The 19237-nt window shown below is 47.5% G+C and overlaps 1 protein-coding gene across 2 annotated transcripts in view; it reads right to left on the reverse strand.

The window, feature by feature from the left end:
- Positions 1-19237, reverse strand: part of ATXN7 (ataxin 7) — a 95439-nt gene that overhangs the window by 75942 nt on the left and 260 nt on the right. Inside the window, exons 1-2 of one of the 2 annotated variants that reach the window (XM_083156046.1) lie at positions 19138-19227; positions 17813-17919 (exon numbers count right to left, since the gene is read on the reverse strand). The gene's annotated coding sequence lies outside the window, so the exon portion shown is untranslated. Of the gene's footprint in view, positions 1-17812; positions 17920-19137; positions 19228-19237 lie in introns of those variants that run through there. The other variant, XM_083156045.1, reaches the window with a different exon arrangement.

Below are 19237 nucleotides of genomic sequence, written 5' to 3' on the forward strand. Positions count from 1 at the left end.
CTAAACCCATGTCGACCTTCACCCATGTCGATCTAGAACCCTGTCGACCCAACAGTGTCATCCTAATGACTGTCGACCTAAAGCTGTGTACACACGCTTCGATTTTTCCCTGGTTTCTATACAATTTTGCTTATAGAAGCAAAATCGAATCCACATCGAATGGTTTTTAGGACACTTTCGATCTGCATACGATGCGCGCTCCTGTTTTCTCAAAATCAAAAAGAAAAATCGACTGTGCAGCCAAGGAAATATCTAATTCGATCCAGCAAATCGAATGAGTACATTGTGCCTACATTGTGAAATCGAAATCGAATACAAAAGTACAGATCTAATGCTAAATTGAATGGGAAGATCTAATGCCAGATCTAATAGAAAATCAAATCTAACCTCGAATCTAAAGCAAAACGAAGGGTGTGTACAGGGCTTAAGTCGGGTCGACAATTAAAACCACACCCATCCCCAGCCGATCGAGCAGCAAGGACCTGGCAGTAAATATAACGCCTGATTGGATGGTTGTGGCTTCAGGAGTTTGCTCATTGGACAGAATTCCAGAAGCCAGGGACTACTTCCCCTGTCACCGCCAATAAGAGAAACAAACATAAATAAACTGGAACGACTAGAGATAACATTGTCTCCTTTATAGTGGAGCACCTCCCAGTGACTATTATGTATGACAATCACCTAATTAATAATAAATATTTATCTATTTGGATTCTTTCCAATGTTCGAGAGCACACTTCTATAAGCATTAATGAATATCGCTTGTAGAGCAACAACTTTCACGAGAGGTTGAGGTAATTAAAGGGCAACTAAACTTGTCAGGAATAGAATATACAGTAGGCTTACAGCTGCTGATGTAGAATTGTAGGCCTTTTGCAATGCACATGCTCTGGCGATGCAGATTCTTAAGGAATTTCAGTCGCATCTTCGCTTGCAACTGCAACTGAGCTGCAATGTAGGCAATGGCGGACAGGTAACACTAATGTGTCATATTTTTGGCGCTGAGGACTGGACAGAAGCATGCCTGCCTTAATGATGCTGACTGCTGTCATACTAAGAAAAGAGATAGGGGAGGGCTGCACATAACTCTGCATTTAGGCGTGAATACTATAATTCAGTGGTGGCCAACCCGTGGCTCTTGAGCCTCATTCGGCTCTCCCCCTTGTAAAGTGCGGCTCCTGCTCCCACTGCTGCCCGCCGCCCACCGTCCGACCCAGTCCCCCCTGCTGCTGGTTCCCTGAATCCCTTGTACTTCTGAGGGGAGGAGAGTGCGCATTGCGCATCTCTCCTACCCCTTACTGTGCATCCTTGTGACTGGGCCATCTGCCAATCAGAGCTTGCGGGCCAGCAGCCAATCAGGAGCCGGCCAGCGAGCTTTGATTGGTGGATGGCTCAGTCACAGGGAAGTGAGGGGGAAGGAGATGCGCGGTGTGCTGTGCTCTCCTCCCATCGGTGTCATGACAGGAGGACTGCAGGGGGACACCAGACTGTCCTCTCCCTGCCCGGCAGCAGCAGCAACAACAACGGTGAGTGCTGCTGCTGGGAAATTTGCACTTTGGGGGCATAGCAGTTTGTGGCACTGTGGGGGCATAGCAGTTTGTGGCACTGTGGGGGCATACCAGCTTTCTGGCACTGTAGGGGCATACCTTGCACCGTGCGGGGCATATGTGTATCTGGCACTATTGGGGGCATATGTATATATGACACTGCACTATTGGAGGCATATTTGTATCACACCTACCCAATGGGTCAAAATAGACTACACCCCTTTTTTTGGCACATGTGCCTTCGGCGCGCGCATGATGTCGGCTCTTTAGCTTGACTACCGAGATTTTTCGGCTCATTACCTCTGACCGGTTGGCCACCCCTGCTATAATTACTTCTATACACATAGGCCCATATTTTGGTTGACTCGCTCTTGAGCAAATTCCCAAGTTGGACCAATGTTTTGCAAATGCGCACGTGCAGCAGGATTTCTATGCATTCACATACGCTGGGAGCGTGCAAACTCATCGCTAAGTCGAGTGCCCACTCCCTGGCTTTAGAGCAGGGGTTGGAGAGGGGCGTGGGGTGCCGGGCAGGCCTATTAGCATATGTAAACTCTGTGTTTCATGGGCGTTCCCATGGAAACGCTAATGCGTGACGCACGTGTTGGGGGCGGGTAGCTGACATAACCAGATGTCAGCTGCCTACCCTATTCCCTGGAATTCTGCACGCATATGTAAGAGTGGTCTGGACCACCCTTACATGTGTGCGTGCCTTCAACATCATTCGATGGTTGTTTATGTAAAACATCCATTCACATGCCGGGTGCGAACCCGGTGTGTGAAGGGGGGCGGGCGTACCACCATTCTCAGGCCATGTTCTGGATGACTCGCAAGGGTGCGAAATTACGCAAGAAGGCGTCAACCAGAATAAGGGCCTCAGACGTCATGGGGGGGGGGGGATGACTAGCATGAGTAGTCACTTCAGAAGGATAAAGTCAGGCAGATGATGCTTCTAATAGTTAGGATAGCAGACAAGGCTCCAGTAATAGAAGTGATGCTTCCTTCAGCTTTGTGTACAGATAAGCCCCATACACACTAGACAAGAAATAATGCCAATGCCGGAACCCCACTGCCGCCAATATTGGCAGCGGCATGGATTGTATAATGTGTATGGGGCTTTGGTAGTAATGAATGTTGGGTTTCCAAGTACACTTTTCAAATTAACTGATGCAATCCTATGAAATATAATGCAATTTAAAGCAAATGAGGTTTATTTGACTCAATTTGAAACGAATAATGATGGTCAAAGTTGTTTCTGACTAGATGTATAATAATAACTGTATGTTAATAAATTGCTGCCTTTAGGGTTAGTTCAGAGAGGATGTGTTCACTGAATTCCGGGCTATGCAGGAGTTGTGTGTACTGATAATTACACCTGTCTTCGGACAGGTCTTTTGTACCAGGGGTAGGACTTGTGCCAATATGCCAGGATAGCAAGGACTGCTCGTAAATTAAGCATTGGAATAGGACAGTTCAGTGGAGGTGTGTAAAACGCTGCATACAGATGGATGTACCTTTAGAATGTAAGCTCTCACGAGCAGGGCCCTCTCTACTCATGTGCTTTTCTTACTATATATATATATATATATATATATATATATATACACACACATATATATATATATATATATATATATAGACACATATATGCCACCCTAATTATTTCTGTCCTGTCCCCTGATGCAACTACATTTATTTACCGTGTCCTAAATTGCCTTGTATGGGATACGTTCATATTGTCTACAACAACTAGGTCGACAAGCATTGGGTCAACACCACTAGGTCGACATGGGTCAAGGTCGACAGGTCAGTAGGTCGACACAAGCATTAGGTCAACATGGGCAAGGTCGACAGTCATAACGTCGACATGGGGGTTTTCAGTGTTTTTTGAGCCGAATGTCGACACAGTTTGCTGCGTGTCGACCTAGTGATGTCGACCCAATGCTTGTCAACCTAGTTGTTGTAGACCTGGGGTAGCCAACCCTAGTCCTCGAGAGCTACCAACAGTGCATGTTTTGCAGGTCTCCCCACAGAATCACAAGTGAGCTAATTAGCTCCACCTGTGGATCTTTTAAAATGTGTCAGTGATTAATGAGTGCAACAGCTAGGTTGTCTGGAAAATGTGAACTGTTGGTAGCTCTCGAGGGCTAGGGTTGGCTACCACTGTTGTAGACAATATGATCCACACCTGCCTTGTACTGTACAATGTTCTTTTTTTTGTGCCCATTTATGTATTGTTGTTAGGTACTGCAGAACCCGTGTGGCGCCATAGAAATAAACAATAATAATAATAAGATACGCATTAAGGGCATAATTCCGTAAAAATGGGAATGGTCGAATTTGGCCCCGTTCCGATGGTGGGGGCCTTCGCATGGGTAGGAGAGGGAGGGTGCAGGGGGCAGCATCAGAGAAACACCCAGCATTTTATGGGAATCCCCATGAAAATGCTGCCCATTCCCCTAAGATGGCTGGCAGGCTAATGCCTGCTCGAGACGGGCGGCTGATGTCACATGACGTCTGTGCCCACCCCCTTTTCGGAGCTGTCCAATGGAAATAAAAGTCAGTTCTGACTGACTTTTATTGCGGAAGTGGAGGGAATCATTTTATGGTCACCATAGAATGAATTCTCTCCCCTTTGGCCACATGCGAGGGGACGTGTTCTCGAACACATCCCCTCACAGGCTACTGCTGGGATGCTGGCGGGCACTCTTTCGAGTGTACGCTGCTTAGCAAGTGGAACTGAATCAGGCCCTAAATTCTGTGCGCACAATTTGGATGCAATTACGGCTGGTATGTGTTCAACTTAACAGCCTCTAATCAGCGCTAGATCCACTGCTCACCAGCTTTGCGCAAATAAAAAAAGTCTATGTACTCAGTTACCCCTCTGCCATGTTACAGGCTATGGGCCAGGTGCACTAAGCTACAAAAGTGATAAAATGGAGAGTGACAAACAACCAATCAGCTTCTGCCTGACATTTTTCAAACACAATCTGTGACCTGGCAGGCAGGAGCTGATTGGCTGGTTGTTTACCAGTCTCCATTTTATCACTTTTGAAGCTTAGTGCATCTGGCCCTATGTTTGATAAAATGACAGGATACTCTATGTCAGGGCTGGGCAACACCTCCAGATGTTGATGAACTACACATCCCAGCATGCCTTGCATCAGTTTCAGCATGGCCACATAGCAAAACTAATGCAAAGCATCCTGGGATGTGTAGTTCATTAACATCTGGAGGGCCGGTGTTGCCCAGCCTCTACTCTATGTCCTTCACTTTATCTCTCACCAAGGGCCTTATTTTGGTTCATTCTTTCTGACAAAATCCTTCTTAGATGGACAAAACCATGTGCACTGCAGGTGGGGCAGATGTAACATGTGCAGAGAGAATTAGATTTGGGTGAGTAATTTTGTTTCTGTGCAGGGAAAATACAGACTGCTTTATTTTTACACTGCAATATAGATCTCACTTTGAAGTAAAACACCACCCAAATCTAATTCTCTCTGCACATGTTACATCTGCCCCACCTGCAGTGCACATGGTTTTGCCCATCTAAGAAGGATTTTGTCAGAAAGAATGAACCAAAATAAGGCCCCAAGGCTTAGTACATATAGGTCAAAGCTCTAAATTCCGTCATGCATGCAAACTAACATTAATGGGTAATATAATCCAATTTAGATTGATTATAACTCGTAAGCAAACTTTGACTTGGGCCCCATACATCAGCAATTAATTGTGACAATCCTGAGATCTGGAGATGATTGCCACAATTCATTTTAGATGTGTGGGCTCCGCCTTTTGGCAATCCCAATCAAAATTTAATAGGGATCGCCAATCGATTGCTTAATCAGATTTTTAAACATGCTTAATAATTTGGTATTATCTGCGGATCTTTTTTATATGTGTGGGCATTCCCAATTAGTCTTCTTCATCTATTTACATTATTAACAGCTGAAATGACAATCGATTGGGCAATTTCCAGATATGAAGATGCAATCTTTAGATGGAAAAATCTGCCGATCACTGAAATAAATCTGTAATGTGTGGCCATTTATCTGGCCAAAAAATCCCTGGATCTGGAAATCCATTAATTGTGATTGCTGATGTATGGGGCCCATATATCTTACATACATTGGCAAATTCACAACAGTCCTTTTCCTGGTTACTTTTGGTCATAAGGAGTCCTGGCTCTGTATTAGTACACAGTGCTACACAGTGCAATGCTGAGCGTAGTACAGTACACATTTAAAATGAATTAATCTTTTTTTATTTTTTTTTATGCAAAGCCAGGGTTGCTAGGCAACATAATTTCAACACAATGGCCTACTCTACCCTGATCTTACAGCAAAAACAGAACAATTATATGTGACTATTGCATGACGTGTGACAACATGACATGCTTTAAGCATGCAGGTTATCCGCTGCTCAAGTATTTCACCGAAAACACTGAGCAATAAAATTGCAGCTGAACATTCAGAAAACAGATAAATATGAACAGAATGGGCAGAGTGTATGTGGAAAACCACAAAAAGAGGAAAACAGACCCTTATTAATTTGACTGTGAAACCACATACCACATAAACTGTTAAATAGATCTATAAATAAACGTTGTGTTGAATGGGATTACATATACTTCCATGTATAATCTGCAGGTGAACCAGCTGAACACAGATGCATTATGGACACACTGGGGCGAATGGAAAGATGGCTTCTGTGTTTGCATATTGCGTATTTGCACTGAAGCGATTTCGCTACAATTCGTATGTAGTTACAGATTCACCTTAAATCTACAGGCCGGATTCTGTGCCGCTAGGAACGGGCCGAATTCGCTCCTGTTCCGATGGTGGAGGGTCCTTGTATGTGCGTATTTGCACACGTGCAGACCCCCTGTGGGAACGCCTTTGTCGAATATCACAATCGCCGAGGCGTTCGCACAGGTAGGGGAGAGAGGGGGACTGGCAGGGGGCATCATCAGGAGAATGCCCAGCATTTTATGGTCGTCCCAAGGAAAGGAGGCTGAATATAGTAATGCTGGGTACACATTGACCGATATATCGGCTGTTCAATCGAACAACTGATATATTTTGAGTGTTTCAGCAGGTGCAGGCAATGATACGGCTGTAATTTATGTCTTCCACAGTCATATTGCGCTGGCCCTGGACAACAGACTATGGGCCAGAAGCACTAAGATTCAAAAGTGATACAATGGGGAGTGATAAACAGCCAGCCAATCAGCTCCTACCTGCCATATCACAGATTGTGTTTGAAAAATGTCAGGCAGGAGCTGATTGGCTGGTTATCACTCTCCGTTTTATCACTTATGAAGCTTAGTGCATATGGCCCTATGGCCGATATATCTGTAGTACATTCGATTTTCTCTGGGAGGGGGCCATGTTATAACATGACAGGGTCTGACATATGAAGCGGCCGATCAGTAAGCCCATTCACTTACCATGAACGGTCACTCAGTAGGTGCAATGGCGAGTCCATTGACATATCGGTCAGGTGTTTACCCAGCCGAAGGCTCATCCCCACCACAATAAAGGTGGCCATACACCAATCCGAGGTACTGCACGCAGCCTGACATGAGACACCTCAGCAACTGCCTGCCGGGCCCCTCGGCGGCTGGACCGCATATGACAGATCGTATGAGATCCTTTAGCATACGATGTATCGTATGCAACCCCAGCAAGTGCTACCGGATCTAAGAAATCTTAAGTGCAGCACTTGCGATATCAGAAATAATCTGCCAACATTGAATACCCCCTTAAGATGGAAAGCAACACATACACATGTAGGGTGATGGAAATGGGTACTGGACGGGGTCCCACCTGCTATTTTCCCTCGTGGGGGTCCACGACCCCCATAGAGGGAGAATAGAATAGGTGGCTGGCATAGCGAGCCCGCAAGGGGCTTAGTTGCGCTCACCATGCTGTCGGGATCCCGACTGTCGGACCCCTGTACCACACCCGATGGAAATCACCTCCTCAGTACGACGATCCTGCACTAGAAGATTCCACGGAAATGTAAGTACAGGTATAGTACACATACACATCTATTCCATTCATTTCTGTTAACCACCCAGCACCCGAAGGAATGAACAAGGGTAGTTTCAGCACACAAAACATATCCAAATACCCAAGGGCCACTTAGTTTTAGAACTTTCCTAATTAGCAGGTGAACAACTCTGCCCAGCTACATGAACAAAACAAAGGATTTTTTGTTGTGTATTTTCCTGAAAAGCTGTGTCTGTGTGTGTGTGTACATGAATACAATGATCGTGCTCTATACACACAGCGAGCATATTAGTGAAACAAACACAATTAAGATGTAAACTGACATAGAACCCACACAAACAAACAGTACACCGACACAATAAAGTAAGTATTATTGATATAGAAGTAACAGTTTTTTTCTACATGCAATGCAGTTAAACCTATGACTTTTGTATAGAGTACCGCAATATTCATGAAATGGTAAATACATATGTAGTGTGCCAGATACACTGTGCTTATAATACACAATACGCGGTAGAGAGAGCTCTTAGCTAATCAGAGGGCCACCTAGTCTTTTGAATTTTTTTCAAACTCTGCTGACCGCTGCCTGCAGGCCCTCCTGTCGCCCGCCTCACTGACTACTGACGCAGATCGCATTGAGAGCGATCGCATGTGGCTAAAAACCGCACGCAATCGCACATACAATGCGATAATCGTTAAGTTGTGTGCAGCACATAATATCTATCGACGGCGGGCCCACACATCGCGTCGGGTGACACATGTGATTTGTTGCGGCGATTTATCGAAATTGCATGGATCGTAGCCATTTTTACATGTGTATGGGCACCATTAGATTTGGGTTATGTTGTTTCTGTGCAGGGTAAATACTGGCTGATTTTTTTTTACACTGCAATTTAGATTTCAGTTTCAACACACCCCACCCAGAACACTATGCAATTCACTTGCAATCTGGGCTCTTTTCTGTGATTTCCAATTGCAGGAAAAGAGACCAATTGCACCAAATGACAGTGGTCCTGTGCGCATCGCACTGGAGCCTGAGAGGTGCATCACTGCTGGGCAGGCTTGGCTGGGATCGCATGCAATATATTGCATGCAAAAGGCCTGCATTCAATCTTACTGCCAGGGACCTTCCCAGGTAGCTCAGTGAGTGAGAAGTCGCCCCCTAATGTATGCCCACCGTAACTCTCTCTGCACATGTTACATTTGCCCCAAATGCGGTGCACACGGTTTTACTCATTAGAGACAGATTTAGATTTTTTTTCTGATCCTTACTGAATCCGGCCCAATCTTTGTAAAATATACAAAAGCAAATAATTGTTATATCTGTCAAGCACGGTATTTGTTCTACCCTTCAGTTCATATAAGTTAGTTTGAGGTAAACTTTTCTATTATTTCAACTTTTGATTTGCAGTCTTCTCGGTAACAAGTACGCTACAGAATAGCAGACTAAAATGCAGGATGATATGATTATAAGTATACACAAACTTTTTGGGGGGAATTCAATTGTTGCCAGACACGCGCACCCATTAGTATTAGATTTAGCCTAAAAAAAACCTGTGTTGGACACAAGTGGTGATTTAGTGCACATTTCAAGCTAAAAATGTGTAGCGGTCCTCCAACTGCTCTGTTTGACGCCATCTAGTGGCAGCCACGTGTGAAACAATTGAATTCCCCCCTTTGCTTTTAAGACTTTTAATAAATAAAGTATTTTAATGAATTAATAATAATCTAGATTAGTGGGAAATTTTTATTTTAGTTTGGCGCTTCAAATATTAAAATATGACTTTAAGACTTCCTGATTGCAGCTGCAAAAACACATGGGTACACAGCTCAACAACTTTTTGCAGATCCAACGGGTGACATTCTATGGGATGAGATAATCTGACTTTGGCGAATTTTATCGCAAAAACGGCCGTTTTCGCACTTTTTCCCTAATTCGCATATTTAAAGAGATGCGAAAATCGTCAAAAAGTGCGGTTTTGCCGTGAAATCGCACTTTTTAAAAGTGCGATTTTTCGTTTTCGCCAGAACTCGCATCCAGATGTTTTCACATTGAAAAGTATACAATTCGCATATTTAATGAGATGCGAATTTGAAAAATGTGTCTAAAAATCTCAAAAAAAATCAGACCAGGTTCTTATATGCGATTTGGCCAGAACCCTGCACAGATCATAGAGATCTGTGCATGGCCCTGTGTTAAAAAATGTGGAAAAGTGTTTTTTGACAAAACAAATAGCGTGGGGTCCCCCCTCCTGAGCATAACCAGCCCCGGGCTCATTGAGCCGGGGCTGGTTCCAAAAATACGGGGGACAAAAAGCATAGGGGTCCCCCGTATTTCTGAAACCAGCCCCGGACTCTTGGACCGGTCCTGGTTCCAAAAATACGGGGGACAAAAAATCTGGGGGTCCCCCATATTTTGAAACCAGCACCGGGCTCCAACAGCCCTCGGTGTCATGCCACAGCCGGGGGACACTTTTTATATAAGGTCCCCCGGCCGAAACATGAGCACCGTGGCTGGTCAGCCTTAAACGGGGTACCTGGAGGAGTGGGGACCCCCCCATAAAGGGGTCCCCCCCCCCCAGGCTTCACCCGTCCAGGGCTGAAACCTGCGTCCCTGGCCAGTGGACGCCGGCCTGATGGGGTTAAATCTTCCATACATAACATTGCTTGATACAGGAGAACTACAAGTGCCAGCAGACCTCCCCCGCATGCTGGGACTTGGAGAACCACAAGTCCCAGCATGCGGGGCATTAATGGGCCCGCTGGGACTTGTAGTCCACCTGTAAAAAGAATATTTAAAAAAAACACACACACAGAGAAGTAAAACTTTATTACACACACATTCACACACCTCACTTTTACAACCACATACTTACCGATCCAGGTCCAGCGCTGTCCTCTTCACAGCCGGCTCCCCCCGCACTGACAGCGGGGACAACCGGCTGTCTCCGATGCAGCTAACAGCTTTTGTCGCGCGGTCCCAGCGCTACAGAGGCTGAGAGCGTGATTGGCCGATGCGTCTCCATGGAGACGCATAGCTCAGCCCTGATTGGCTGAGCTATGAGTCTACATGGAGACGCATAAGCCAAAGACGCTCTCAGCCTCTGTAGCGCTGTCCCAGCTGTTAGCGGCATCGGAGAGAGCCGGTTGTCCCCGCTGTCAGTGCGGGGGGAGCCGGCTGTGAAGAGGACAGCGCTGGACCTGGATCGGTAAGTATGTGGTTGTAAAAGTGAGGTGTGTGAATGTGTGTGTAATAAAGTTTTACTTCTCTGTGTGTGTGTTTTTTTAAACATTCTTTTTACAGGTGGACTACAAGTCCCAGCGGGCCCTTTAATGCCCCGCATGCTGGGACTTGTGGTTCTCCAAGTCCCAGCATGCGGGGGAGGTCTGCTGGCACTTGTAGTTCTCCTGTATCAAGCAATGTTATGTATGGAAGATTTAACCCCATCAGGCCGGCGTCCACTGGCCAGGGACGCGGGTGACAGCCCCGGGCTTCAGCCCTGGACGGGTGAAGCCTGGGAAGGGGGGGGGGGGGGGGGGACGAAGGACCCCTTTATGGGGGGGTCCCCACTCCTCCAGGTACCCCGTCCAAGGCTGACCAGCCACGGTGCTCATGTTTCGGCCGGGGGACCTTATATAAAAAGTGTCCCCCGGCTGTGGCATGACACCGAGGGCTGTTGGAGCCCGGGGCTGGTTTCAAAATACGGGGGACCCCCAGATTTTTTGTCCCCCGTATTTTTGGAACCACCCCCGGCTCAATGAGCGAGCCCGCGAGGGGCGGCGGTACGCGTCCTATGACCTTTTCATACCCCCACTATCCACGTCGGCGTGGAGTTGAGAATAGAAAGTGTGGCGAGCGCAGCGAGCCACCGAGCCCGAAGCGTGGCGAGCCCCGCGAGGGGACGCGGATACCTTCACAGGTATCCGCGTCCCCTCGCGGGCTTCACAGCTGTCCGCGTCCCCACGCGGGGCTCGCTGCGCTCGCCACGCTTCGGGCTCGGTGGCACGCTGCGCTTCTATTCTCAACTCCACGCCGACGTGGATAGTGGGGGTATGAAAAGGTCGTAGGACGCGTACCGCCGTCCCACGCGGGCTCGCTGCGCTCGCCACGCTTCGGGTTGACGTTGATCGTGGGGTGGCGTTAACAATTCGGGTGGCCATTATACACTTCAGGGTGCCTATTTGGCCTCTGTAGCCCATTTAACATTGTTTCCTATGGAAAAATCGGGTCAATTGAGGCATTGAACAGGAAAATTGGGTCAATTGAGATATTTAACATTGTTCCCTATGGGAAATCGTGGGCATCTCGTCGGTCGCATCGCACCCGATTTTTTAGTGCATTCAATGCCCGAGATTTTTTACTAACGATGCCCACGATCAAAATTCGCACATTATCGCACCTAATCGCACTTTTCATTCCACAATTCGCACCTCATTAAATATGCGAATTTGCGTCAAAAATGCGATTTTAAAAAAGTGCGATAATGGGCGATTTTGAAAGTGCGAAAAAATCTCATCCCATAGAATGTCACCCAACGTGTTTTTGCCTGAAAATGGAACATTTTTAGGGAAAAAACAAGGGGTAAGTGCCTGGATAGCCCAGAAACCCCCCCAGGTGGGGAATGCGTGGCAATGGCCAGCGTTTCAGAGAACCATTTTCTGGGCGTGTCAGAACACCAGCTATCCTAAGCAAAACCCGAGGGTCCCTCAGATCACTGATGTTCTGCAGATGAGCAGATTCTGCGTTTGTAGCAGTGGATCAGAGAAGCCATCAGGAGGCCCTTTCTGCCGTATTGGCTTATTTTCATACAGAAGCTGGGCCCAAAGCCATAGCTGGAGTATGAACTGCGTCTATCTCTGAATCAGGCTCTATGTGTGCAGACTGCATGATTAAGTATTCCATCTGTCTGGTTGCCAATACACCAGTGTGACGCCTGCATTTGGGCCTGTCAACAACGCACCTCTATTTTGTGGGCCTCATGTCAAATTGACGGGCCACATCCTGGGTCATGTGACAAATTCAATACCACCACTGTGGGCGGTATTCAATGAGCCTGATTCGCCATGTTTTTATGGCGAATTTGTGCTGTTTGGCGAATTTTTGACTAAAACGGTGAATCACCATCGTTACGATCGGGTATAGTGAATATACGGTCCCCTGCTGGCACCCCCGGGGGGCAGCCTGTGCTGCCTGGCACCCGGGGAGCCCACCTCCCCCCCACATACTCTCTGGGGCAGGCAGAGGGCGGTATTCAATGAGCCTGATTCGCCATGTTTTTATGGCGAATTTGTGCTGTTTGGCGAATTTCTGACTAAAACGGTGAATCACCCTATTCAATGACCACATGGCGAATACATTTCAAGGTTTTTTTCACCATGATTCACCGAGTAGCAATCGCTATCTTTTTATGGTGAAGTGGAATGTGAACTTTTAAAATAAAGTGTTTTGTTTTTTACATTTGGTGTAAAAAAATCAGGAATTTTATTTTGAGGAGGGGCATGCTATTTTTATTCATGTGCTGTAAGCACATGAATATATATTTAATTAAAAAAAATATATATTTTTTTTTTGGTACTTGTTTCCTAGCACGGCCACAAATCTTGGCCATCGGGGGTAATTTTAGTGGCCTGCGACGTGACCGACGCGATGCCCCCGATTTTTCCATTGAAAACAGTGAAAAATCAGGTCGGTCGCGTCGTGTGCGGCTAAAAATGCTTAAATGGTCCACCCGCGATGGCCGCGATTTCCCCATAGGGAACAATGTTAAATGCCTCAATTTACCCGCGATGACCCCGATTTCCCATAGGAAACAATGTTAAATGGGTCAATTTACCCAAATCATCATAGGGAAGAATGGTAAATGGGCCAGAAAGCCCAAAAAACCCCCCTGACCAGTGAAATGTCCCCCCAAAAGTAGTTCACGCCACCCCGCGATGAACGTGAACCTGAAGCGTGGGGACGCGGATACCTATGAAGCCCGCGAAGGGAGGCGTTTACCTGTGAAGGTATCCGCGTCCCCTCGCGGGGCTCGCCACGCTTCGGGCTCGGTGGCTCGCTGCGCTCGCCACACTATTCTATTCTCACTCCACGCCCTAGTGGATAGTAGGGGTATGAAAAGGTCGGAGGACGCGTACCGCCGCCGCTCGCCACGCTTCGGGTTCACGTTGATCACGTGGTGCCGTAAACTACTTTTGGGGGGACATTTCAATGTTCAGGGGTGTTTTTGGCCCATTTACCATTGTTCCTATGATAATTTGGGTAAATTGAGCCATTTCCCATTGTTTCCTATGTGAAATCGTGGTCATCGCGGGTAAATTGAGGCATTTAACATTGTTCTCTATGGGGAAATCGCGGGCATCGCGTCTGGCCCATTGCACCCGATTTTTTTGCGCATGCGATGCCCGCGATGGCCCCGATTTTACCCCCGATGACCGCGATTATGATCGTTGTGGCCGTGCTAGGAAACAAGTACCTTTTTTTTTTTACACAGCAGCCAGCAGGGGGTGCCGGAGCCGAGCCGCTCATTACATATTCATATATTCACAGCACCCGATCGTTACGATCGGGTATAGTGAATATACGGTCCCCTGCTTAGCACCCCCGGGGGGCAGCCTGTGCTGCCTGGCACCAGGGGAGCCCACCTCCCCCCCACAAAGTTCTGGGGCAGGCAGAGAGACTTCCATCTCTCTGCCTGCCACCGTCCTCAGGCTCCCTGCGGCAATCGCCGCAGGAGCTCATATTCGCCAGTCAGGGGCAGCGAGCCCCCTGACACGTTGAATACCGGAGCCCGCCGGCTCCGGAACGTGGCGAATGTGCAGCGAATCCTAAAAAGGATTCGCTGCACCTCGCAGGTATTCTCATTGAATACCGCCCAGAGAGACTTCCATCTCTCTGCCTGCCACCGTCCTCAGGCTCCCTGCGGCATTCGCCGCAGGAGCTCATATTCGCCAGTCAGGGGCAGCGAGCCCCTGACACGTTGAATACCGGAGCCCGCCGGCTCCGGAACGTGGCGAATGTGCAGCGAATCCTAAAAAGGATTCGCTGCACCTCGCAGGTATTCTCATTGAATACCGCCCTGTGTCTAGATCACAAGACTCGCACTCTTGTGATCTGTGCCCATAAACTCGTCAAAACCTCCATATGGGGGCTATTCAGACCTGCTCAGTGCGGGTCACATGCTCAAACCCTCCGGAGCAAAAGTGTCACACTCACTGGGGACTTCGCTCAATAGTGGGCGGGAAGGGGCTGGGCATGGGACGGAAGCAGGGTAACGCCCAGTGTTTTATGGGCGCGCCCATAGAAACGCTGGGCGTTCCCCTGCAAATGCAGGTGTGTCTATGCCTACTTGGGGGGGGGGGGGGCGACTGACGTCACATGACGTCAGCACCCGCCCCGAGTCTAGACTGAATTGAAAAAAAAAAAAAAATTGTTGGTGAGAGACCATCAAATGATTTTTCATTTTCGGCCGCGTGCAAGAGGATCTGTATGGGAACGCATCAGCTCGCATGCTAATGAGGAAATTAGGGCATTCGACGGGGAGGTGTTTACTTGCTTGCTAGGAAGCGAATATACACAGCTTAGTAAGCAGGCCTGAATCAGGCCCTATGTTACAAAGTACAACGGAATATGCTGGTGCAGAACGGGCGGCGGACAGGATCCCAGCGATTGAAATCCCGGTGGCCATAAGGTCAACAGCAGCATCCCGGCAGTTGGAATACCGTTGGAAACAGGGGTTAAGTACCGGGGTTAGGGTATTTACTGGGGTTGGTCTGTCTTTTCAGCTTCAGGATACCACTGTCATCATTCTGATTATTGGGATTTCAACCGCTGGGATATTGCTACCGCCCAGCGCTATATACGTAACTTAATACAATTAAATAAACGTTTCTTTTTTTAAATAAAATTAGATTAGATCAGGGGTGGGCAAACTACGGCCTGCGGGACGGATGCGGACTGGCCCACTGCCTCTCCCGGTGGTGCGCTGCCTGCTGAGGGCTGGACGCCCCTTCAGCTGCCTCCTGAGCAGCTTGGAAGCCCAGAGGGAGATGCCGCTCATCACAAGCTGCGGCCTGCTTCTGGTAGCGGGGCTCAGCTTCACAGGGGCATAGGTGGCTGGGACACGGCTGCTGCATCTACAGAGATGCACCAGGTACCCCGCTCTCCCCACCCGAAGGAGTTCAGACATTGCCAGAATCTCCACCATCCATCCTCCATGCAACAGACTGCGACTCCCTCTGTCTGACTCCTGCTGCTGCTCCCAGACCTGCTGCTCCGTACACACCCCTGAGGCCTGACAGAGGTGAGCCCCCCCCAGCTATTTTGTCCCCCGCCAAGTCCCTCACGGCTCATGCGCCCCAGCGGACACTGCCCTGATGAACTCCTTATTAGACCCTGCAACGGTCTGAAGATCTCCCCCCAAATAATGCTTCTGATCGGGGCATAAACCCTGAAGGTCATGAAACCTGACCCAGGCTTCTACCCACAGTGGGGCTTACATTCATACCCCCTTCTGACCTTTACACTACCTCCCGTGTCTTAACCAGCAGTGACCTGCAGTCAAACAGGCCGAACCTTATGACCCCATCAGACTATGGCTCAATACCCCTTCCTTATTCACTGCTATAAACTCTCCATTACCACCTTCACATTCCTTGCAGTAAATCCAGACCGCTGCTCTGTGTGACAGTGTGGGGAAATGTGAGGGGCATGTATGGCATTACTAATGGGGGCAGGTGTGTGGAATTACTAAAGGGGAGCTGGTGTCAGTGGCGTAACTACTGTAAGGCAGCCCCAGCAGCCGCTTGGGGGAGCAAGCAGCAGCAGGGTCTGGGTGGGCGCCGGCACCCACACGACTCACTGATATGCTGCTGCCTGCCACTGCCCACTGACTGAGCACTGGAGGCGAGTCAGCCGCAGCACGGCGGAGACGACAAATCCCCCCCCTGATTCAATTGACTGTACACAGAGCTGGCTAGTGGCTACTGTGTACAGGATGGGCGGGCGGATGGACGTGCTAGGGCGGCCTGGGATGCGTCAGAGCCAAGGGAAGCAGCAGTGTATGCTGGTCTTCTTCCTCTCTCCTGCTTCAGCTTTTCCGTTAAGCGTGTGGAAACATACGCTGGGGAAACATGCTGGAGAGGAGCCTGGAGGAGGGGGGGGGGGGCACAAACTTTTTGGCAGGGGGGAGCAAATTTATAGTTACGCCACTGGCTGTTGTGTGGAATTACTAATGTACGGGGCAAGTATAAGGGGCCTACTATTGTGTTGCATGATGTGTAAAGGGGTATATGGTGTGCTACAATACATTCAAAGACAACCCCCCTTTTGAGTGCCCACACCCCCTTTTTCTGGAGTACGGCCATAGAATATCTGCTGGAAGTATTAAGTGACCCCCCCCCCCAGCTAAAATAATTGCCCTCCCCTGCATTAGCTATTACTAGAAAACCTGAAAGATGCATAACAATTCTATCCTTAGTCAATCAAAAGATCATTTCATATTTAGGGGGTATCTAGTTACCCGCTGTAAATTACTGTGGGTAATGCTGGGTACACACCAGGACGACTAGGGCCCGATCCCCTCAATCTAGATCCAATTCCGACCAATTGGATGTAGATTGTGTGGTGATTGGGCCCTTTTCTGTCCTGGTGTGGACCGATACCGATCCGATGCGCGGTCCCGCGGGTCGGTCGGTCATTATTGAGATCCTACCTGCTGCAGGTAAGATCTCAATGACGACCATACAGCCGGGTGCGGGTCGCCATCGGATCGGACCAGCTCACGGTGCACATCGTGAGCGGGTCGTGCTCCCCCGCGTCACCGTGAGCGGGTCGGACGAGACACTGACGACCCGCTCACGATGTGCATCGTAAACGGGTCGCCCTGGTGTGTACCCTACATAACTCTCTTTGCTGGGTACTATCCAATTACAGAGAAAAAGTAATCTGGATCACCCTCGGGCGCAGCTGCTTATGGGTCTCAATACACTTATTGAGGAGTCACCACTCCTCCAACATAGAGATACAATACAATTTTTATAAGTGGAAACCCTCTAGCGCTAAAACATGAATGATAGCCTATGGGCAGGTGAAACCAAATCCCTGAAAACGGCCCAGTTTCCAAAGGAAAAGGTGGCTGCAAGCCGGCGGAAACACAAGGATGAAATAGGATCCCAACCAATGAGGCTCTAATTTGGTGATCAATTTAAATTTGACAAAAGGTGGAATTACCTCATATCCTTGGTTCCACTTACCTTTCAGTGATGCATTCCTATGGTAAGTTTGTGTAGCTACTAATGTACTAAAGGTTTCCAATAACAGCACTAGTTCTCCAGTTCTTTATTCTGTTTGTGGTAAGACCCTGCAGAAAGGACAGTGCAATGTATACATATTTTACTTTCCATTAGTACAGCAGACCAGATATTTAAAGAAAAAACAGCATTACAAAGTGATTCACGGATCAAGGTCACAATTTTAGTACAAGTTCGCTGCACATAATTCACAGTCTTCTTACAATTTTAGCACATACTAGTCTACTAACTCCGCCACACCAGTTTATGACAGACTGGACATATAAAATCAGTTTCCTGGAGTAACCAGAGTAAATGAGGGCAATAAATAAAGACATTGTGTAATGTTTAGAGACATGCGCAGCGCTACAAGTGAATACATATAATCCTTCAGACGGACCCCTGACATGTACTGGTGCCTCAATTGTGCAATGAGCAACATTCCAGAAGGAATCACAATTCCCTAAAGTCTGTCGGCGAGGAATGTCTGATCTGCAGGGAAAACAGCTATGTCATAATGGAGCTTCATTTTGGGAAAACAAATTATATTGGAGTCTCGGAGGAAGGGAGCTTCCCAATAAAAGGGGAAACTAGGTGATACGGCAGTGCCATGTATACTGAACAACTAAAGGTTGATCTGTACAAGTCACAGATAATATATACCTGGGACAGAAAATTGGCCCTAAAATTTCCTGTTTGGGCCTATATTGGTGTATAAATTCAACCTATGTGTACTTAAATCACTGTCATTGCAGTATACTGTATTACCTCCAAACTGTCCCCTGGTCAGGACGGAAAGTTGGGAAACATTCGCTATGGTTAGTGGTTGTGTGCTTTTAGGGGATGGTGCGGAACCAATGTGTTATTATTATATTATATATATATATATATATTATGAAACAAGCCGCACCCACTCTAGTAACACAGGTCAAAGTGCAGGGCTCATATGATTTTATATATATATATATATATATATATATATATATATATATATATATATATATATAGTCATGTAAATGCTGGATGCCTCCTCTGCTTTTTTGAAGCATGTCACTGGCACATTGGCTCATGTACCTGTACCCATCGTCAGACCATTGTTTCTGTGTACACTGAATATTTGCCATGCTGTTTAATAATATAAATACATTGTGTAACACACATTTTACATTACATATTGTGATTGTCATCAATATAAACACAGGTGATCTTAACAAGATAGACATATACCTATGAAGGTGCTTGCATATAGCACAGTATGAATATATATAATTATACACATATATACATACATTCATATACACACATAATAGTGTCCCCTGGTAATGAGAGCTGTGTGTGTGTTCCCCAGGCCCCAGCCCCCTGCAGTGCACAGCCATGTTCCCGGTTGTG

Source organism: Crinia signifera, chromosome 8 (assembly GCF_055691185.1).
Source record: "Crinia signifera chromosome 8, ASM5569118v1, whole genome shotgun sequence".
Classification (NCBI taxonomy): Eukaryota; Metazoa; Chordata; class Amphibia; order Anura; family Myobatrachidae; genus Crinia; species Crinia signifera.